This window comes from Paralichthys olivaceus, chromosome 5, assembly GCF_024713975.1.
Source record: "Paralichthys olivaceus isolate ysfri-2021 chromosome 5, ASM2471397v2, whole genome shotgun sequence".
Taxonomy (NCBI): domain Eukaryota; kingdom Metazoa; phylum Chordata; class Actinopteri; order Pleuronectiformes; family Paralichthyidae; genus Paralichthys; species Paralichthys olivaceus.
In genome coordinates, this window is record NC_091097.1 from 22,659,233 (window position 1) to 22,666,732 (window position 7,500).

Consider the following 7,500-nt stretch of genomic DNA (forward strand, 5'->3'; position numbering starts at 1 on the left):
AGGTCAGAGTGAGCATTCATCAGATTTGTTTCTAATCAAAACACTACTTTATTCATGTTTTATTAACATATCATTTTCAAATTGTCTTATTTGGAGAGAGCGATGAAAGAGCAGGGAGTTTACTTTGCATCAGGGAAACAACTGGATATGAAACACTGACAATATTGCTGAAGGTCATTTTTGAAAATTGTAATGATTTTTTTCTTGCAACGATATGACAAAATTTCACTTTGAGATTAATTTTGGAACAATTGACCCCCCCAACCCACCCACACATCAAGATGCTATGGTTGCAAAGCAACAGAAGAACCATTGATGATGGTGATGATTCACATGTATAAAGGAGGTATTGTGGGTGGAGTTAATCGCTTACGGCCATACCACCCTGAACACGCCCAATCTCGTCAGATCTCGGAAGCTAAGCAGGGTCGGGCCTGGTTAGTACTTGGATGGGAGACCGCCTGGGAATACCAGGTGCTGTAAGCTTTTTAGACTTTTCTTTGCAGAGGGCGCTGTTGCTGCTGCTTCAGAGGAGACACCTCTTGGAAAGAGCAGGAAAGACTGTTCATCAAAGGAAAAAAGAATATGGAACCCTCACATCATTGGTGAGAGTGAGCATTCATCAGATTTGTTTCTAATCAAAACACTACTTTATTCATGTTTTATTAACATATCATTTTCAAATTGTCTTATTTGGAGAGAGCGATGAAAGAGCAGGGAGTTTACTCTGCATCAAGGAAACAACTGGATATGAAACACTGACAATATTGCTGAAGGTCATTTTTGAAAATTGTAATGATTTTTTTCTTGCAACGATATGACAAAATTGCACCTTGAGATTGATTTTGGAACAATTGACCCCCCCAACCCACCCACACATCAAGATTCTATGGTTGCAAAGCAACAGAAGAACCATTGATGATGGTGATGATTCACATGTATAAAGGAGGTATTGTGGGTGGAGTTAATTGCTTACGGCCATACCACCCTGAACACTCCCGATCTCGGAAGCTAAGCAGGGTCGGGCCTGGTTAGTACTTGGATGGGAGACCGCCTGGGAATACCAGGTGCTGTAAGCTTTTTAGACTTTTCTTTGCAGAGGGCGCTGTTGCTGCTGCTTCTGCTTCAGAGGAGACACCTCTTGGAAAGAGCAGGAAAGACTGTTCATCAAAGGAAAAAGAATATGGAACCCTCACATCATCACTGAAAGGTCAGAGTGAGCATTCATCAGATTTGTTTCTAATCAAAACACTACTTTATTCATGTTTTATTAACATATCATTTTCAAATTGTCTTATTTGGAGAGAGCGATGAAAGAGCAGGGAGTTTACTTTGCATCAGGGAAACAACTGGATATGAAACACTGACAGTATTGCTGAAGGTCATTTTTGAAAATTGTAATGATTTTTTTCTTGCAACGATATGACAAAATTTCACTTTGAGATTAATTTTGGAACAATTGACCCCCCCAACCCACCCACACATCAAGATGCTATGGTTGCAAAGCAACAGAAGAACCATTGATGATGGTGATGATTCACATGTATAAAGGAGGTATTGTGGGTGGAGTTAATCGCTTATGGCCATACCACCCTGAACACGCCCGATCTCGTCCGATCTCGGAAGCTAAGCAGGGTCGGGCCTGGTTAGTACTTGGATGGGAGACCGCCTGGGAATACCAGGTGCTGTAAGCTTTTTAGACTTTTCTTTGCAGAGGGCGCTGTTGCTGCTGCTTCAGAGGAGACACCTCTTGGAAAGAGCAGGAAAGACTGTTCATCAAAGGAAAAAAGAATATGGAACCCTCACATCATCGGTGAGAGTGAGCATTCATCAGATTTGTTTCTAATCAAAACACTACTTTATTCATGTTTTATTAACATATCATTTTCAAATTGTCTTATTTGGAGAGAGCGATGAAAGAGCAGGGAGTTTACTCTGCATCAAGGAAACAACTGGATATGAAACACTGACAATATTGCTGAAGGTCATTTTTGAAAATTGTAATGATTTTTTTCTTGCAACGATATGACAAAATTTCACCTTGAGATTGATTTTGGAACAATTGACCCCCCCAACCCACCCACACATCAAGATGCTATGGTTGCAAAGCAACAGAAGAACCATTGATGATGGTGATGATTCACATGTATAAAGGAGGTATTGCAGGTGGAGTTAATCGCTTACGGCCATACCACCCTGAACACGTCCGATCTTGGAAGCTAAGCAGGGTCGGGCCTGGTTAGTACTTGGATGGGAGACCGCCTGGGAATACCAGGTGCTGTAAGCTTTTTAGACTTTTCTTTGCAGAGGGCGCTGTTGCTGCTGCTTCAGAGGAGACACCTCTTGGAAAGAGCAGGAAAGACTGTTCATCAAAGGAAAAAGAATATGGAACCCTCACATCATCACTGAAAGGTGAGAGTGAGCATTCATCAGATTTGTTTCTAATCAAAACACTACTTTATTCATGTTTTATTAACATATCATTTTCAAATTGTCTTATTTGGAGAGAGCGATGAAAGAGCAGGGAGTTTACTCTGCATCAAGGAAACAACTGGATATGAAACACTGACAATATTGCTGAAGGTCATTTTTGAAAATTGTAATGATTTTTTTCTTGCAACGATATGACAAAATTTCACTTTGAGATTAATTTTGGAACAATTGACCCCCCCAACCCACCCACACATCAAGATGCTATGGTTGCAAAGCAACAGAAGAACCATTGATGATGGTGATGATTCACATGTATAAAGGAGGTATTGTGGGTGGAGTTAATCGCTTACGGCCATACCACCCTGAACACGTCCGATCTCGGAAGCTAAGCAGGGTCGGGCCTGGTTAGTACTTGGATGGGAGACCGCCTGGGAATACCAGGTGCTGTAAGCTTTTTAGACTTTTCTTTGCAGAGGGCGCTGTTGCTGCTGCTTCAGAGGAGACACCTCTTGGAAAGAGCAGGAAAGACTGTTCATCAAAGGAAAAAAGAATATGGAACCCTCACATCATCGGTGAGAGTGAGCATTCATCAGATTTGTTTCTAATCAAAACACTACTTTATTCATGTTTTATTAACATATCATTTTCAAATTGTCTTATTTGGAGAGAGCGATGAAAGAGCAGGGAGTTTACTCTGCATCAAGGAAACAACTGGATATGAAACACTGACAATATTGCTGAAGGTCATTTTTGAAAATTGTAATGATTTTTTTCTTGCAACGATATGACAAAATTTCACTTTGAGATTAATTTTGGAACAATTGACCCCCCCAACCCACCCACACATCAAGATGCTATGGTTGCAAAGCAACAGAAGAACCATTGATGATGGTGATGATTCACATGTATAAAGGAGGTATTGTGGGTGGAGTTAATCGCTTACGGCCATACCACCCTGAACACGCCCGATCTCGTCCGATCTCGGAAGCTAAGCAGGGTCGGGCCTGGTTAGTACTTGGATGGGAGACCGCCTGGGAATTCCAGGTGCTGTAAGCTTTTTAGACTTTTCTTTGCAGAGGGCGCTGTTGCTGCTGCTTCAGAGGAGACACCTCTTGGAAAGAGCAGGAAAGACTGTTCATCAAAGGAAAAAAGAATATGGAACCCTCACATCATTACTGAAAGGTGAAAGTGAGCATTCATCAGATTTGTTTCTAATCAAAACACTACTTTATTCATGTTTTATTAACATATCATTTTCAAATCGTCTTATTTGGAGAGAGCGATGAAAGAGCAGGGAGTTTACTCTTCATAAGGGAAACAACTGGATATGAAACACTGACAATATTGCTGAAGGTCATTTTTGAAAATTGTAATGATTTTTTTCTTGCAACGATATGACAAAATTGCACCTTGAGATTGATTTTGAAACAATTGACCCCCCCAACCCACCCACACATCAAGATTCTATGGATGCAAAGCAACAGAAGAACCATTGATGATGGTGATGATTCACATGTATAAAGGAGGTATTGTGGGTGGAGTTAATTGCTTACGGCCATACCACCCTGAACACTCCCGATCTCGGAAGCTAAGCAGGGTCGGGCCTGGTTAGTACTTGGATGGGAGACCGCCTGGGAATACCAGGTGCTGTAAGCTTTTTAGACTTTTCTTTGCAGAGGGCGCTGTTGCTACTGCTTCTGCTTCAGAGGAGACACCTCTTGGAAAGAGCAGGAAAGACTGTTCATCAAAGGAAAAAGAATATGGAACCCTCACATCATCACTGAAAGGTCAGAGTGAGCATTCATCAGATTTGTTTCTAATCAAAACACTACTTTATTCATGTTTTATTAACATATCATTTTCAAATTGTCTTATTTGGAGAGAGCGATGAAAGAGCAGGGAGTTTACTTTGCATCAGGGAAACAACTGGATATGAAACACTGACAATATTGCTGAAGGTCATTTTTGAAAATTGTAATGATTTTTTTCTTGCAACGATATGACAAAATTTCACTTTGAGATTAATTTTGGAACAATTGACCCCCCCAACCCACCCACACATCAAGATGCTATGGTTGCAAAGCAACAGAAGAACCATTGATGATGGTGATGATTCACATGTATAAAGGAGGTATTGTGGGTGGAGTTAATCGCTTACGGCCATACCACCCTGAACACGCCCAATCTCGTCAGATCTCGGAAGCTAAGCAGGGTCGGGCCTGGTTAGTACTTGGATGGGAGACCGCCTGGGAATACCAGGTGCTGTAAGCTTTTTAGACTTTTCTTTGCAGAGGGCGCTGTTGCTGCTGCTTCAGAGGAGACACCTCTTGGAAAGAGCAGGAAAGACTGTTCATCAAAGGAAAAAAGAATATGGAACCCTCACATCATTGGTGAGAGTGAGCATTCATCAGATTTGTTTCTAATCAAAACACTACTTTATTCATGTTTTATTAACATATCATTTTCAAATTGTCTTATTTGGAGAGAGCGATGAAAGAGCAGGGAGTTTACTCTGCATCAAGGAAACAACTGGATATGAAACACTGACAATATTGCTGAAGGTCATTTTTGAAAATTGTAATGATTTTTTTCTTGCAACGATATGACAATATTGCACCTTGAGATTGATTTTGGAACAATTGACCCCCCCCCCGCCCACCCACACCTCAAGATTCTATGGTTGCAAAGCAACAGAAGAACCATTGATGATGGTGATGATTCACATGTATAAAGGAGGTATTGTGGGTGGAGTTAATTGCTTACGGCCATACCACCCTGAACACTCCCGATCTCGGAAGCTAAGCAGGGTCGGGCCTGGTTAGTGCTTGGATGGGAGACCGCCTGGGAATACCAGGTGCTGTAAGCTTTTTAGACTTTTCTTTGCAGAGGGCGCTGTTGCTGCTGCTTCTGCTTCAGAGGAGACACCTCTTGGAAAGAGCAGGAAAGACTGTTCATCAAAGGAAAAAGAATATGGAACCCTCACATCATCACTGAAAGGTCAGAGTGAGCATTCATCAGATTTGTTTCTAATCAAAACACTACTTTATTCATGTTTTATTAACATATCATTTTCAAATTGTCTTATTTGGAGAGAGCGATGAAAGAGCAGGGAGTTTACTTTGCATCAGGGAAACAACTGGATATGAAACACTGACAGTATTGCTGAAGGTCATTTTTGAAAATTGTAATGATTTTTTTCTTGCAACGATATGACAAAATTTCACTTTGAGATTAATTTTGGAACAATTGACCCCCCCAACCCACCCACACATCAAGATGCTATGGTTGCAAAGCAACAGAAGAACCATTGATGATGGTGATGATTCACATGTATAAAGGAGGTATTGTGGGTGGAGTTAATCGCTTATGGCCATACCACCCTGAACACGCCCGATCTCGTCCGATCTCGGAAGCTAAGCAGGGTCGGGCCTGGTTAGTACTTGGATGGGAGACCGCCTGGGAATACCAGGTGCTGTAAGCTTTTTAGACTTTTCTTTGCAGAGGGCGCTGTTGCTGCTGCTTCAGAGGAGACACCTCTTGGAAAGAGCAGGAAAGACTGTTCATCAAAGGAAAAAAGAATATGGAACCCTCACATCATCGGTGAGAGTGAGCATTCATCAGATTTGTTTCTAATCAAAACACTACTTTATTCATGTTTTATTAACATATCATTTTCAAATTGTCTTATTTGGAGAGAGCGATGAAAGAGCAGGGAGTTTACTCTGCATCAAGGAAACAACTGGATATGAAACACTGACAATATTGCTGAAGGTCATTTTTGAAAATTGTAATGATTTTTTTCTTGCAACGATATGACAAAATTTCACCTTGAGATTGATTTTGGAACAATTGACCCCCCCAACCCACCCACACATCAAGATGCTATGGTTGCAAAGCAACAGAAGAACCATTGATGATGGTGATGATTCACATGTATAAAGGAGGTATTGCAGGTGGAGTTAATCGCTTACGGCCATACCACCCTGAACACGTCCGATCTTGGAAGCTAAGCAGGGTCGGGCCTGGTTAGTACTTGGATGGGAGACCGCCTGGGAATACCAGGTGCTGTAAGCTTTTTAGACTTTTCTTTGCAGAGGGCGCTGTTGCTGCTGCTTCAGAGGAGACACCTCTTGGAAAGAGCAGGAAAGACTGTTCATCAAAGGAAAAAGAATATGGAACCCTCACATCATCACTGAAAGGTGAGAGTGAGCATTCATCAGATTTGTTTCTAATCAAAACACTACTTTATTCATGTTTTATTAACATATCATTTTCAAATCGTCTTATTTGGAGAGAGCGATGAAAGAGCAGGGAGTTTACTCTGCATCAAGGAAACAACTGGATATGAAACACTGACAATATTGCTGAAGGTCATTTTTGAAAATTGTAATGATTTTTTTCTTGCAACGATATGACAAAATTTCACTTTGAGATTAATTTTGGAACAATTGACCCCCCCAACCCACCCACACATCAAGATGCTATGGTTGCAAAGCAACAGAAGAACCATTGATGATGGTGATGATTCACATGTATAAAGGAGGTATTGTGGGTGGAGTTAATCGCTTACGGCCATACCACCCTGAACACGCCCGATCTCGTCCGATCTCGGAAGCTAAGCAGGGTCGGGCCTGGTTAGTACTTGGATGGGAGACCGCCTGGGAATTCCAGGTGCTGTAAGCTTTTTAGACTTTTCTTTGCAGAGGGCGCTGTTGCTGCTGCTTCAGAGGAGACACCTCTTGGAAAGAGCAGGAAAGACTGTTCATCAAAGGAAAAAAGAATATGGAACCCTCACATCATTGGTGAGAGTGAGCATTCATCAGATTTGTTTCTAATCAAAACACTACTTTATTCATGTTTTATTAACATATCATTTTCAAATTGTCTTATTTGGAGAGAGCGATGAAAGAGCAGGGAGTTTACTTTGCATCAGGGAAACAACTGGATATGAAACACTGACAGTATTGCTGAAGGTCATTTTTGAAAATTGTAATGATTTTTTTCTTGCAACGATATGACAAAATTTCACTTTGAGATTAATTTTGGAACAATTGACCCCCCCAACCC

General features: G+C 41.3%; 6 non-coding genes and 6 pseudogenes across 6 annotated transcripts; all 12 read left to right on the forward strand.

Moving 5' to 3' along the window:
• Positions 1 to 367: 367 nt before the first annotated feature.
• On the forward strand, positions 368 to 486 carry LOC138408764 (5S ribosomal RNA). The gene has a single exon (XR_011242083.1). It is a non-coding gene; the product is annotated as a 5S ribosomal RNA (ribosomal RNA).
• Positions 487 to 970: 484 nt separating this feature from the next.
• Positions 971 to 1,079, forward strand: LOC138409422 (5S ribosomal RNA; annotated as a pseudogene).
• A 496-nt stretch (positions 1,080 to 1,575) lies between these two features.
• Positions 1,576 to 1,694, forward strand: LOC138410178 (5S ribosomal RNA). Its single transcript, XR_011242974.1, has one exon. It is a non-coding gene; the product is annotated as a 5S ribosomal RNA (ribosomal RNA).
• A 484-nt stretch (positions 1,695 to 2,178) lies between these two features.
• LOC138409786 (5S ribosomal RNA) lies at positions 2,179 to 2,287 on the forward strand (annotated as a pseudogene).
• Positions 2,288 to 2,777: 490 nt separating this feature from the next.
• On the forward strand, positions 2,778 to 2,886 carry LOC138409612 (5S ribosomal RNA; annotated as a pseudogene).
• A 484-nt stretch (positions 2,887 to 3,370) lies between these two features.
• LOC138409651 (5S ribosomal RNA) lies at positions 3,371 to 3,489 on the forward strand. Its single transcript, XR_011242739.1, has one exon. It is a non-coding gene; the product is annotated as a 5S ribosomal RNA (ribosomal RNA).
• Positions 3,490 to 3,980: 491 nt separating this feature from the next.
• On the forward strand, positions 3,981 to 4,089 carry LOC138409423 (5S ribosomal RNA; annotated as a pseudogene).
• A 496-nt stretch (positions 4,090 to 4,585) lies between these two features.
• LOC138408765 (5S ribosomal RNA) lies at positions 4,586 to 4,704 on the forward strand. Its single transcript, XR_011242084.1, has one exon. It is a non-coding gene; the product is annotated as a 5S ribosomal RNA (ribosomal RNA).
• A 486-nt stretch (positions 4,705 to 5,190) lies between these two features.
• On the forward strand, positions 5,191 to 5,299 carry LOC138409698 (5S ribosomal RNA; annotated as a pseudogene).
• Positions 5,300 to 5,795: 496 nt separating this feature from the next.
• LOC138410179 (5S ribosomal RNA) lies at positions 5,796 to 5,914 on the forward strand. Its single transcript, XR_011242975.1, has one exon. It is a non-coding gene; the product is annotated as a 5S ribosomal RNA (ribosomal RNA).
• A 484-nt stretch (positions 5,915 to 6,398) lies between these two features.
• LOC138409787 (5S ribosomal RNA) lies at positions 6,399 to 6,507 on the forward strand (annotated as a pseudogene).
• A 490-nt stretch (positions 6,508 to 6,997) lies between these two features.
• LOC138409662 (5S ribosomal RNA) lies at positions 6,998 to 7,116 on the forward strand. The gene has a single exon (XR_011242740.1). It is a non-coding gene; the product is annotated as a 5S ribosomal RNA (ribosomal RNA).
• The last annotated feature ends 384 nt before the right edge of the window (positions 7,117 to 7,500 follow it).